Raw genomic sequence first — 13,396 nt, forward strand, 5'->3', positions numbered from 1 at the left:
TGTGTGTGAACACATGGAATATCTTATTTTCTCCATCTATTGTAATTACTTGATATAGTAGTCTTGGCTGTCATTTGTGGTCTCTTAGTACCCCTTTCCAGGCCTTTCTGGTTTTATTGTCTCCATTGAGAATCAGGTGTTATTCTAATGGACCTATATCTAATACATCTATGCTTGGTCTTTTTCCCTTGAAGCTTATGACATTCTTTCTTTCTTAATGATCAAAGTTTGTCATTTAGTTTTTTGATGATTATGTGCCAAGAGGATTTTCTTTTCTTGTCCAGTCTTTTTGGTGTTCTGTATGCTTCTGGTTCCTTGAAAAACATTTCTTAGGGCAGGTGGAAGGTATGGGGAATGTTAGGAATAGCATTTCAAATGTAAATGAAGAAAATAGCTAATAAAATTTTTAAAAAGACAGACATTTCTTTTAGGTTAGGGAAAGTTTCTTCTATGAATTTGATGAAAATGTTTTCTGTGCCTTTTACCTGGGTTTCTTCTCTTCTCTCTTGCTATTATTGTTAGATTTGTTCCTTTCATCATAGCCCAGATTTCCTGGATGTTTGTGATAGAAGTTTTCAAGATTTAACATTTTTTGGCTGATGTATCTATTTTTTCTCTCATGTCTTCAATGCCTAACATTCTCTATCTACTGTACTCTGCTGGTGAAGTTTGCCTCTGAAGTCACTGTTTGAGTTCTTAAACTTTTCATTTTTAGATTTCCCTCAGTTTTGATTTTCTTTATTGATCTCATTTCCATTTTTCAGGCTTAAACTGTTTCCTTCATTTTCTCCTGTAAGTTGTTTGTGTTTTTATTCATTTCTTTAAAAGATGTATTAATTTCTTTTTAAGGACACCGATCATATTTATAAAGGCTATTATCAGGACTTTTTCTTGTACTTTAGCCATAGTGGCATATTCAGGGCCTGCTGTGGTGGGATTGCTAGACTCTAGTGGAGACATATTATCTTGGCTGTTACTAAATGTGATTTAAAGGTTTTTAAGGTGATTTCCTAGGCATTTGAGTTTGAGAAGATTATAATTCTTGATGCTGATATCTAGTCTTGTCTTTGTTGGCTGGATATCTTGTTTGATTCATTTGCTCTCTCTGGTAATTAGGAGAATATGGTGACTGTGTGTTGCCTAGTAGGAAACTCTTTTGGGATTCTGATAGATGTGGCCACTGGAGGTTCCAAGAAAAATATATTCTAGATATTTGGAACTGACACTTAGGAACGGGGATGGACTAGGATGAGGGGCTGGGGGGGGGGCGTCCAATAAAGAATGAAAGCAGGGTGTTTCATCAGGACCTGCTTAGTCCCTTGGGAATGGGTGAGAGAATGAGGAGAGGCCACAGCATGTGTATAGTAATGATATTTTAAATAAATCCTGATGCAGGGTTACAACTGTCTCAACGGTTTATGTTTTCGATTGAAAGACACATACACAGCCTTTATATTTTGATATGCCTTAAAAGCACCACAATAGCTGGGCAACTGCCTAATGTCCATGCTGTTAAAATCTACCTCTCACCAGTAACTCCAAGTTACTACTTACCAATGTATATTTTCTATCTTGGCTTCTCTTGACCCAATTGAGCAACTGTCTGTGTAGCATTCCCTTTACATAGTAGCTTTGCTTCTCCCTCCTAAACTTTATTCTCCTCCCATAGCTGCCTCTATGTCTTTATCCTTCCCCTTGCTATGGTCCCAAACCCTGGAACCCTAAACCTATGTCTCTCCTCTTCAGCTATTAGCAGCTGGCATCTTTATTTACCAATCAGAATTAATTGGGACAGGTTCCCAGAAGCTACATTCAGACTTTCTCTTGCAAACAGTTTTAGAGGACCCAATTAGCATTAGAATACAAACAGCTACACAGGTGGTCTGCTACTGAGCTGGGAATGAGGCTAAGCCATTAGATGGAGAAATGGAGAGGAAGGTGAATATCTGCATTCCTCTACTTGATTTCCTAGTCTGAATGGCTTGTGGGTTTCTTCCTAGGGAGTCCCTGCTGGATCTGGGGGCTGGGATAGAGCAGTGAGTTCTGGGAAGGAAAGTTTGTAAGGGAAGATCTATGTGAGATACTGGAGGTGGGAGAAGGGACACAGGGGAGGTCTGCCACAGATGTGAGCATAAGACTGAGAGACTGGATTTGGAGGAAAGAAGGAACAAATGAAGATCTGCTGGGATGCTTTAATAATTATATATTAAACCATATTCTGAATTACCCTGTTATGAAGGTATGCAAATATATTGGCTTAATAAGGTAGAAATGTAATACTAAAAGTTATGAATATGACAACCTAAGAAAAAATTAATAACCAAATATGCTTATGTCAAAATAAAATTTTATCTCCCTAATTCAAACTAGTCATTTTTTAATTTTAAGCCTCATACAACATATATGATAAGGAGGAGACACCAGAAACAGGCTCAAACACTTTGCAGATATGAAGATCTTTTCAGAAGAGGGCTCTTTTAAAGTTGCAATGTTTCAAATAACTGGACACAATCCAGGAAACCTTTTAAACTAATCTACAAGCTCATAAAAAGATTTTTGCAGTAAACACATGTTCAGAAATTATACAGCTGATTAGCAAGCAGGTAAAGTACTTCCATATAGACTTTTATCTCCAGAGGGAATAAAGATGTAGTTCAAAGTCTAGAGAATTTTGTCAAAATCCAAAGAATACACACAATGTCTTGATTTCAAAATGTCCTGCTGCATGAAAACTGTTCCTGATACTTTATCTGCTGAAAGAGAACACCACACAATGCTTTAGTTATTTGTTTTGCCTCCATGACAGAGAGCATAAACACATTTAATTTGCCCATTAGAGACAATGCTTTGCTGGGAATGAAACAGACTGACTCTGAAGAGCCATTTCTGTTCATAACAGGATACCAGATGCCATGCACCAAATCCCAGCTCTCTCCTATGTATCACTATCGCTAGCCGAAGGAGAAAAAGTTGTTAGTCTCCTTTTGTTTGAAAAGAGACTAAGAATATTCTCAAATTCAGATGCCTAAATATGACCATAGAATATACATATTCACTTATTAAACAATGTTTTTGGCAACTCAAATAGAAAAATAACTTTGGTTATGGAATTTATCTTGTCTATTTCACCATTATTCAAGGTTACTATTGACACTTAGTTTTTGCTAATACAAAACTCACTGAGGACCATACTGTGGAGTATAAGGGAAAAATTTAAAGGTGACGATCCGATTAATAAGATATGTTCTATTTTGATTATAAACCTTAAACAGGAAGCTTACAGTAGACAGAAACTTGAAAACCTTGCACAAGTTCTTGTACAATTTGGAAAGTTTTGCACCATGGATATTTGTTATGCAAGAAAGAAGTGAAAACTACCATAGGACCATGCATATTAGTTGCGTATGAAATATGAATAAATTTAGCATTTAGACATGGGTCCCATCTCCTAGTTAGTTCATTGTATACATGAGAATATCCCAGCCTCTGACAAATCATGAAACTGGAGACATTAAGTCTCAAGCGTTTAAGGGAAGCCTTGCCTGCAGCAGCTGTGTAATTGGATAAAGGCCTAGTGTCTTACAAGTGATCTTTCTATGTATGTAACTAAATGTCAACTCAGTCTCTGATGAGTGATTTTCACTGCAGTTAACACTTTTGAAAGCCTTCTAGTTTGGAAAGCAAATAGCAATGTCTGGTTTCTATCCCGGCTTGGATGGTGTTTGTGGTTCATCATTCTGAATGATTAAGAAGCAACATTGTGTGACTGGCCCACTTAGTTTTTATTGCCAGGTAGGGTATTTTCTAAGGGTCCGTTCAATTTTTATCACTGAAAAGACCAACCACAGTGAATGGTTTATGTGTCTTTCTGAAATGTATAAAAAGCATTACCAAAAAAACAATTAACAGACATTAAGCACACATGAAAAGCTGTGCAGAGTGCTTTCGGCATTTGTAATGTATTTATAATTGCAAACCTTGTTAAATGTTTTCTTATGGAGACTGGAGAGATAGCTCCAAGGTTAAGCTTGATCTTCCAGGTTGCTTTTCCTGCTTTCTAGAGGATCTGAATTCAATTTCGAACACCATGTCAAATGACTTCCAAATGCTTATATTTTCAGCCCCTGGGGATCCAATGCCCTATTCTGCCCTCTGCAGGCACTTGCACGCAAATGGCATGTGCTCACACATGCATATAACAACGTTTCATTTTTTAGGATATAAAGAAGAGAAATATAATAAAATTCAAATTCACAGACTGTCTACAAATACTACAAACATTAACCATTACAGAAAAACATTTATTTTACTAATAATATCTACCCCTGAAAGTATGGTGCACCCAAATATGTGTGTTAGATTTTACATAATAAAAAATAAACAAAATAATAAAATGTTTAATAATGACAAGAGCATGGCTGTGTGCATGCAAACTGAGTTTTTATTGATGTGGTGGGTTGTATTGTGTTGTGGTAAGGTGTAGTGGTATGGTGTATGTGTATGGTGTAGTGGTATGGTGTGGTGTGGTGGGCTTCTTCTCAAAAGCTAAGCTCACGTGGATCAAGCTTCATATCTGTGGAAACTCTCCACGTCTAGTAGTTCATTCATTGTATCTTTGTCTTGTGACATCCAAGGAAATAGAGATACTTAGGCATGGGTTTCTGTGACATAAATGTTCCAAAGATAATGTTTACAAATGAGTGCTGTTGATGAAATGCGGGCTCTAGGTTTTTGAAAATGTTGTGGTTTTATAATCCGTGATATAATTGTGCCCTTCTTTAAAATTCCTGTTAGTGACTTAGCTTCTTTTTATTTCATAAGTACACTCCTTAGAGTATAGCATAAGGACATCCAACACTTTGCATTTTCTTTTCTACATCTTATTTTGAGATGATAACCAGGAATACAGCAGAATATTTTAGAGTGAAATTTGTCTTGGTAGATAATGGAACTTTTTGCTGATTTCTTTAATAAGCAAGTCTGTTTACAGGCCTGAAAGAAGTGCAGAGGATCATCTATTGGGAAGATGATCTATGAATGACTTCCTGAGAGAATCTTCTTTCATATGAATTTTTAAGGACTTTGGAGTTTGCCATTTCAACAGCCATGGAACTAAAAGAGAAGGGATGAAAGAAATTTTCAACTGTCAGTGACAATTGCACTGCTTTCTGGTTGGAAAAAAAACTACAGTATCCAAACTCCATAATCCACAGTATGAGAAACAGTCACCCACTCTATTGTTCAAAACTCAGACCTCTAGAATATTGATTACATTCATAATTAGTAATGTCTTCCATCAACCTCTTATGCTCCATGATGGCATGCAGTCAACTCTTTCAACATTTCTAAATATTTTTCTAGCATCTCTTAAAACAAGTACTTTTATCAGCTCTTGAATCTAATTAGGATCCTACCTAACTCTAATTATCTTTCTACAATAAAAATGACTGACAGCTAATCTGAAGAACATGACTCAAAGTCCATGTGGATTTGGAATAGCAACTGTCCCTTTAATGGGCCTGTTTCTACTTAGTATTCATCAGTGATGTGGGTGAGGCAGATGCTCTGTCTGAGTATTTGGTTTGAAGAGCTAGAAACATAAGCCAGCTCCTCTCCGGGCTGCCTTTGCTCAGTCGTGACATTACTGTGAGATTTGCCAACAAGGGGGAAAAATTTAGTAATCATAGGATAATTGAGAATGTTTGCCTGGTTCCCAGCTATCTAGGTTAAATCTTAAGAAGTCTGTGAGACTACATCTGTATCAAGACATTTTCCACACTGAACAGTTCTTAATTCCAAGCCAGACCGTATCCCAAACCGGAAGAAGGAGCCTAATTACCTAGTCTGTCCAAGTGACTATGTTTGGGCCAGGTCCCAGCATGTAAGATTGCTTTGAGGAGCTCTTAAATTCATTTTGAGAGTTGGAATTCAATTGAATGGTAGCATGGCACTGACCTATGCCTCCATATGTCCTTTTATGGTATAAGAACTCCACCTGGTGCTTTCTGAGTCTCGGAGAAATGTCCCTAAAGTCCAATGCAATGAAGGTATGTTTTCCACCTTGTGGTGTACAGAGCTTGGTGGTAGGTCTGCCAATTGTCTGGGCTTCTCCCCTGACAGGTCTACTGCTTCCTAGACATTTTCCCAAGCCGCTGTCTTACTGTACTGCCCAGGCCTAACAGCAATGAAACTGACCAATCATGGATTATCTCCAAACTCTGAGCTAAAATACACTCACTCTTTTTCTCTTTATGAGATGATTATCTTGGACATTTGTGAGTAGTAGAGACTGATGTCAACACAGGGCCCTGAACATGTTTCTTAGGCTTGTCCCTGCACTAGGAAAGCCAACTGTGAACAAAAAGGGTGGTATTGTGAATGGGAGGAGAATCCTGATGACCTCTGCAGCCCATCATGCCAAAATGGTCCTTGCCTCTAGGCTATGTTAGGCAGAGCATGCACTAGTGTCCAGTAGGTGAAATAAGTGTGATCAGATCCCCTGTATTGCTTATGGCCAATCATTTTAACTCTGGGTCATGACCCCATATAAGTATAGTAACTGAATGTAAGGATTGAAAAAAACATGGCTTCATTAAATGGTTTCTGAATACACAACAACCAAAGTGAATTCAGAGTCCATTACATAAGGATCTGAGCTATTTATGACAGGACACACACCAGTGTTCATTGTGAGTCCACAGCAACCTTCCTTTAGAACACTACATAGACACTTAGTCCCCCTATGCCTTCAGAGCAAGCAATATGATCAGTGCTGCTGGACATACACTTAAGGTTTTACTGCTTCCATACTATCCCATCAAACCATTTAAAGGTCAAAGTAGTATATATTTAGATTATATTATATCAGAATATTTGCTTTTTAAAATTGCCTTTGAGTCACTAACTCGAGTTTCATTTTTTTTAAATGTGAAATGAATTTTGGCATGGGATCAGAACAAAATTTCCAAAAATTTCTGGAATGGCTTTAAACATACTGCCATTTCAAATTGTAAACTTGTAGAAATTGAAATTCACAGAACTGATACTTATAAAATCAAAATATCAATCAACTCTGAAAGTGTTCAAAATTTTCTTTTTCCTGAAGTAACAAAATTTATCTGATTTGATTCTTTATATAAAAATAAGTAAATACTTCTCTCCTGTTACCGTTTAAACTTACTTTCATTTGTGTGTGTGTGTGACCATGTGTGTGCTTTCATGCCCCACCATCAGCAGATGTGTGGGGCAGTTTCCTCTTAACAAACCTGGACCAGCACAGCCCTGGGATCTGCTTGTCTTTGCTCAGTATTCAATATTATGTTTACAGGCATGCATAGGACTCAGATTTTACACTGGGTATTGAATATCTGAACTCGACCACCCATACTTTTGCAAAAAAATTTTAATAATTATTTTATGACTTATGATTGGTAAACAGTTGATTTCCATACTGGTTTTAATACTTATATGCAAAGGGTCATACAAATATTTATTTGATAAGACTGGGCCTTACTCTTTTAATCCCAGTCCTCAGGAGGCAGAGGAGAGGCAAATTTCTGAGTTCCAGTCTTGCGTGATCTATATATCGAGTTCCAGGCCAGCCAAGGTTACGCAGAGAATCTTTGTCTCTAAAAACCACTTTCAACAACAAAACAAAAGCAACTTTTTTCCCCTTGAGTGAAAAGAGTTTCCAAAGAGAAGAAAGCTAAGAAGCAGGTGATAATGGTTTTCCTATATGATGCCTAAGGAACACTGTGTAAACTCAAGAGTACTCTACAGTTCATCAGAAGAAGAGGCAGAAACAGCCATCCTTGTTTCAATATTCTTTTAGGATTTTCTCTACCCATTGTTTAAATAAAATATTAATTAGTCATACTTCTTACCTCAGAACACCGAACAAGCTAAAATAAATCTTAACAGAGCTTCAGGGACATCGGTGCTGTAGCACAGAATGCACTAGAAGCTCCTACATCACATGACCTCTGTGAAATTCCACACAGATGTTCCTCCTACTTCCAGACCAAAGGCAGGGCATAGGAACATACCTTCAGGAGAGCTTCTCACTCAAACTTCTTAGAAATGTCAGCACTGGGCAACCTCTCCTTTGCATTTTTTTTTTTTGACACTGATGTATTTACTCCAGAATATATTCAAGTTGAGTTTCATATGTCTATATTCTCTGGAAAAATCATGGTCCTTGATTCAATTGTTCCATTTGATTTGTGATCTAAAAATAAAGAAGAGCATAAGGACTTCATTACAATTCTCTCTCCCTTTCCCACTCTCTCTCTCCTGCTTTCTCTTTCTCTCCATCCCTCTCTCTCCTTCTATTCCCTCTCACCTCTTTCTCTCCATCTCTCTTCTCTCTCTCCCAGACCCTTTCCTATGCCTCTCTCCTCTCTCTCTCTATCCTTTCACTCTCTTTCTCCCTACACACACACACACACACAAACCACGAGAGAGAGAAAGACAGAGACAGAGACAGAGACAGAGACAGAGAGACAGAGAGAGATTAGGAAAGTCTTCTAACTTGGTGGAGTTGGACTGCCCTGAGTTCACTTATTTGCCTGCTCCTTACCACTATTGTCTCTCTAATCCCAGCTTCGGTTTGTGTACAGCCAGTCTGGCCAGATGTTGCCAATTACCCTACAGCACTTTGATGTAAGTGAACATTATGCAGACATTACCTGTTCATTTTAGAACAAATGAAAATTTAAGAACCATGGAAGAAAATAAATTCCAGTGACACATTAACAAATCTTTCAAAAGTTTTATTATAAATAAAAAATCATGAAAAAGAACAATGTGACTAAAGTAAGTATTGCTACATGGAAATTTTAGTTGGCAGATGGGCAAACTCAAGCTACCTACAGAATGAACTAAGGATTAACTAACATATATTTATAGATACTAACATTCTTAGAGAGAAATACTTTTAGATGTGGAGTTCCTGGATGGATACTGCAGGTAAAATATACCAGTGCCCACAGACCTCTAAAGCATGATTTAGACAACAATGAGGAAAAGAAAAATTAAAGTTTTAGTTTGTGAAAGCATCCTGTCTAGCTGAAAGCCACAGGTCCCATTTGGGTCTTGTTAGTTACTAAAGTACAAAATACAGATTACAGTCAGGCATGCCTAGCACTGAGAAACCTCTTCAAATCTGGTTCATCTGAGATCTGGGCCGGTATCATGAGCAGCTAGATCATCTAGAGTTCCAGATGTGTCAGGGCTCTTGAGAGTTTAGATCACCTAGAGTTCCAAATGTGTCAGGGCTCTTGAGAGTTTAGACCCCTAATTACATCTTTTGGGGTTTTTAAATGCTTAAAGGGCACAGCAGTACATGTTGGGAGTTAGGATTGAACCTGTTCCTCTGGAAGAGCAGCCAGTGCACTTAACAAGTAGACCATTTAAGACCCTCCACCCAAATATTTATTCTCTCTCTCTCTCTCTCTCTCTCTCTCTCTCTCTCTCTCTCTCTCCTCTCTCTCCCTCCCTCCCTCCCTCCCTCCCTCCCTTTCCCTCTCCCTCTCTCTCCCTCTCTCTCATACAAACAGGCATCTGAAATAATGTCAACAAAAATAAAATAAGATAAAATAAAAACAATCAAACCATAGCACAAAACATTGAAACAAAGAGAAAAAAAAGAGCCAGAGAAAAAGAACAATAAATACATACAGATGCTGAACATATCACCCCTCCCTTAATATCTGTGTCATCTTCTCTAACACTTTCTTTCCAGTTTCCTGGGTTCTGTGCCTCTCCTAAGTTAAACATACAGATCTAAAGACATTCTTTTGATAAATAACTACCTGATAAGTACTAAACATTATTGTGATGGTTTGAATGCAAACAGCCCCCATAGATTCATAGGCAATTGTAGCTTCCTCCAGCCTCGAGCAGGCTGGCTCAGACCTGCTCTGCCGCTGTGAAGGAGACCACCTAGGATGGAGTCTTCTGACCTAGATAGGGCTATTGTTCTGTCACCTCTGTGCTCTTCTCCAAGACACCGATACCCACTGAGAGGCTGAACCTGTCTTCCTGAGACATTCCTGAATAAGCAATAGCCTGGTGACCAAGTGACAACCTGGTGACAAATCATCAAGAACATGGTATGGTGGGTGATGGGCCTTCCCCCTTTATAAGCTCAGACTCTTAAGTAAACTTGGGGCTCTGATCAGTATCTTTGTCTTGGCTTCGTATTTTTCCCTGTCTTTTCTCCATTCAGACCCATTCTCCCCTTCAGGAACCTGGTTTGTGTAACAACACCCGGCTACAGGCAGTGACATTATTGGAGGCATGGCCTTGTTGAAAGAGATATGTAATGGGGTGGGGTGCAGTTTTAGAAGCTCAAGCCAAGCTCAGAGTCACTCTCTCTTTGTGCTGGATGCCAAGCCAGATGTAAAAGTCTCAGCTCCTTCTCCAGTACCATGTCTGCCTGTGTGCTGCCATGCTCAATTCCATGACAATAATGGACTAAACCTCTAAACCTGTAAGCTAGCCTTGTATAAATGTTTTCCTTATAATAATTGCTATGGTCATAGTGTTTCTTCACAGATATAGAAACTCTAAGACAATTGTTTTCCATGTGCATCTAATAGATTTTCAGAAAAGTGCAAAACCCAATTTATTTCTCAAAAATTGGAAAGCCACATGGTGAAAGGAAATTGATGTGGTGGTTTGGGGCATTATGCAGGTTTTCTTTTCCATCTAAACTTCTTCTTTGGTCTCTAAAACAATAACTAACAGAGAGGACTATGGGCATGCTGAGTGTTCCTTTACTGTGCTTTGTTACCCAATATCAACTGACAACAAAATACTTTGGCAAGTATACTCAGCATTAGACTCCAATGGTCTTAAATCTGAGAGAAGTGGTAATTGCTTTGCAAATGCTAAAGATAGGAATGACATTTTAAGAGTCCAGGTTTTATCCTTTCAGATACATTATATATGTTACCCAGAGGTAGACTTTTTAAGAATTATAGGAGTAGAATTTTGAAATTTTGCCAGGAACATTTTCATGGACATAAATTGAAAGAATTGAGTTGATAGGAATTTGCAAACTATTTTAGGAAAGAGTAAGAAGAAGATATGTGGTGTTTGTTTTCTTCAGGGCATATTATTTCATCTAATGAGCACCTTTAAAATATGTTTTATAGCCTACCTTGTTCATCTTCCTGAAAGTTAAAATCTAGATGTTTCCTTGAACTCATGAATTCACAAAGACATTCTGTCTTCCTGGGTGTTGCCCAGACAGATGTTATATCTAAAGAAAAGAGAAATAGGAAGCAGGGATAGGCATTGAAATTGAAATGACATTTTACTTAGGTCTTGTGTCAATTAATATGCATTGTGTTATGGAATATTTAAAAAGAAGATAAATTTACGGACTGGTGTAATAGAATGCCTTATGTGCAGTTACGCAAGTAATGTAACTCAGCGGGAGCAGGGATGACCTCACCTTGGTTAGCCACTGACCTGGCATGACAACGGCTTTCATCATGATGATTCTTCTCCAACAGTAGGAAGCCTGGTCAAAATATTTTAACATATGTGGCCCTACATTTGATTCCTCTCTCTCTCTCTCTCTCTCTCTCTCTCTCTCTCTCTCTCACACACACACACACACACACAGAAACACACAAACACACATACATACACACACTCATACATGCAAACACAAAAGAGTGATGTGGGGAGACAGGAATTAGAAGAAAGAAAGAAAGAAAGAAAGAAAGAAAGAAAGAAAGAAAGAAAGAAAGAAAGAAAGGAGGAAATTTCACGTGGATGTTGTTTGAATTACTGTTCTGGCTAATTTTATGTCAGATTGACACAAGCTATAGTTCTTAATTAGTGATTGGTGAGGGAGGGTCCAGCCCTCATGATGTGTGTAGAGTCATCCCTGGGCTGGTGGTCCTGGCTTCTGTAAGAAAGCAGGCTGAGCAAGCCATGAAAGTAAGCCAGTACTCAGTCTCCATGGCCTCTGCATCAGCTCTTGGTTCCTACCCTGTTTGAATTCCCTCTCTGACTTACTTCAGTGATGGACTATCACCTAGAGGTGTATAAAGAATAATGCTTTTCCTTCTGAACTTGCTTTTGGTCATGGTGTTTCATCAGAGTACTAGAAATCTTCACTGAGACACCTATGTTTAATTTTGAAGAATATGAGGATGGATGAATCTACTTTGTACCAAAATGACAAAGCCAGAAACAAGTGCTTACTAGACAGAATCATTTGTGGCTCAGGCAGGATCTGGAAAGCTAACTGATCAAATGTCAGTCAATCAATTTAACTCTAGGGCTTTGAGCATCAGGTGAGGCTCTCACAGGTGGGAGAATGCTTGCAGGAAAACGTTCCATTTCATCTTGCAATCAACAACTGTGAGGATTTGCATAGGGAAGGGAAGGTTTTCTCAAATAGAATATTCTTTCACAAATAGTTTTCAAAAACTTCCATGAAACAGGTACAAGCTGTAAGACCCCCTTTCAGGGACCCCCACTCTAGTCTCAGGAGAGAGAGCACACCCAAAGAAACATGAGAATCCTTCTTGATGTAAACAAATGAGGTAGTGTAATGACAGACCTCCTGGTCGAAACATATCTCACGCAGGAGACAGTGGATTTGACTCTGAGGCTGGAAAGCTAGGGGTTTTTATGGGGTAAAAGGCTTAGGGGTGAGGAATTCAGCATAGTGACACACTATTGGCTTATTCAACATCAGCAAAAGAATACGTGTCAGCAAAAAGAATATGTGCAGGTCAGGGTGTCAGGGTTCTGTGAGTTGCTGACTCAGTTAAGATAGCCCTGTTATGTCCTCACATTCCTCTTTATCTTTATGGTCAAGCTGTTCCCAGGAATGCCCAGGTTTGTTTTTCTTTGTTCTCAGCCCCAGGCAGCCTCTAGGCTCACAAACAACCAGCAATTTCTGAGTACTTTATATGACTTACAGGTCTTGAAATTTCATCTTTCTTTCAAAGCTATAAAATATGAGTTGGCACAAGAAGAACATTGGGCACTTTGTTTTTCACAGATAACTTATGGGATACTCTCGGCTTATGGTGCAATAACTTGTGGCCAGGTCTTGATCCTTAAAACAAAATAGTATGTTGGAGAGTTTGTTTACTAATGATTATATCTTTTCCCCTATGGAGAGCCACTGAACAGTCAGTGTTGGAAGTATGGGTCCACAGCCACTCACATATCCTGCTTTATGAAAACATGGTCACAGATGTCAGATGGTGACACAATGTATTTTAACAATAACATGCAATAATTTTCTCTGAAATCTTGGTAGTATAAATGTGATTTTGTGCAATATCTATCCATAAGAGGTAGCCTACAATACGTGGGCTTGATACAAAGAACATAATAGGGATCTGGTGAGATATCTCAGCAG

General features: G+C 38.4%; 1 long non-coding RNA gene across 1 annotated transcript in view; it reads right to left on the bottom strand.

Annotated features, from left to right (window-relative positions):
- Positions 1–4,948: 4,948 nt before the first annotated feature.
- The window catches only part of Gm30974, a 31,950-nt gene continuing 23,502 nt past the window's right edge, over positions 4,949–13,396 (bottom strand). The window contains exons 2-4 of the long non-coding RNA XR_373208.2: positions 11,165–11,266; positions 8,046–8,227; positions 4,949–5,112 (exon numbers count right to left, since the gene is read on the bottom strand). This is a non-coding gene — a long non-coding RNA (predicted gene, 30974). The remainder of the gene's footprint in view (positions 5,113–8,045; positions 8,228–11,164; positions 11,267–13,396) is intronic.

The sequence above is a fragment of the Mus musculus genome, chromosome 1, assembly GCF_000001635.26.
Source record: "Mus musculus strain C57BL/6J chromosome 1, GRCm38.p6 C57BL/6J".
NCBI lineage: Eukaryota > Metazoa > Chordata > Mammalia > Rodentia > Muridae > Mus > Mus musculus.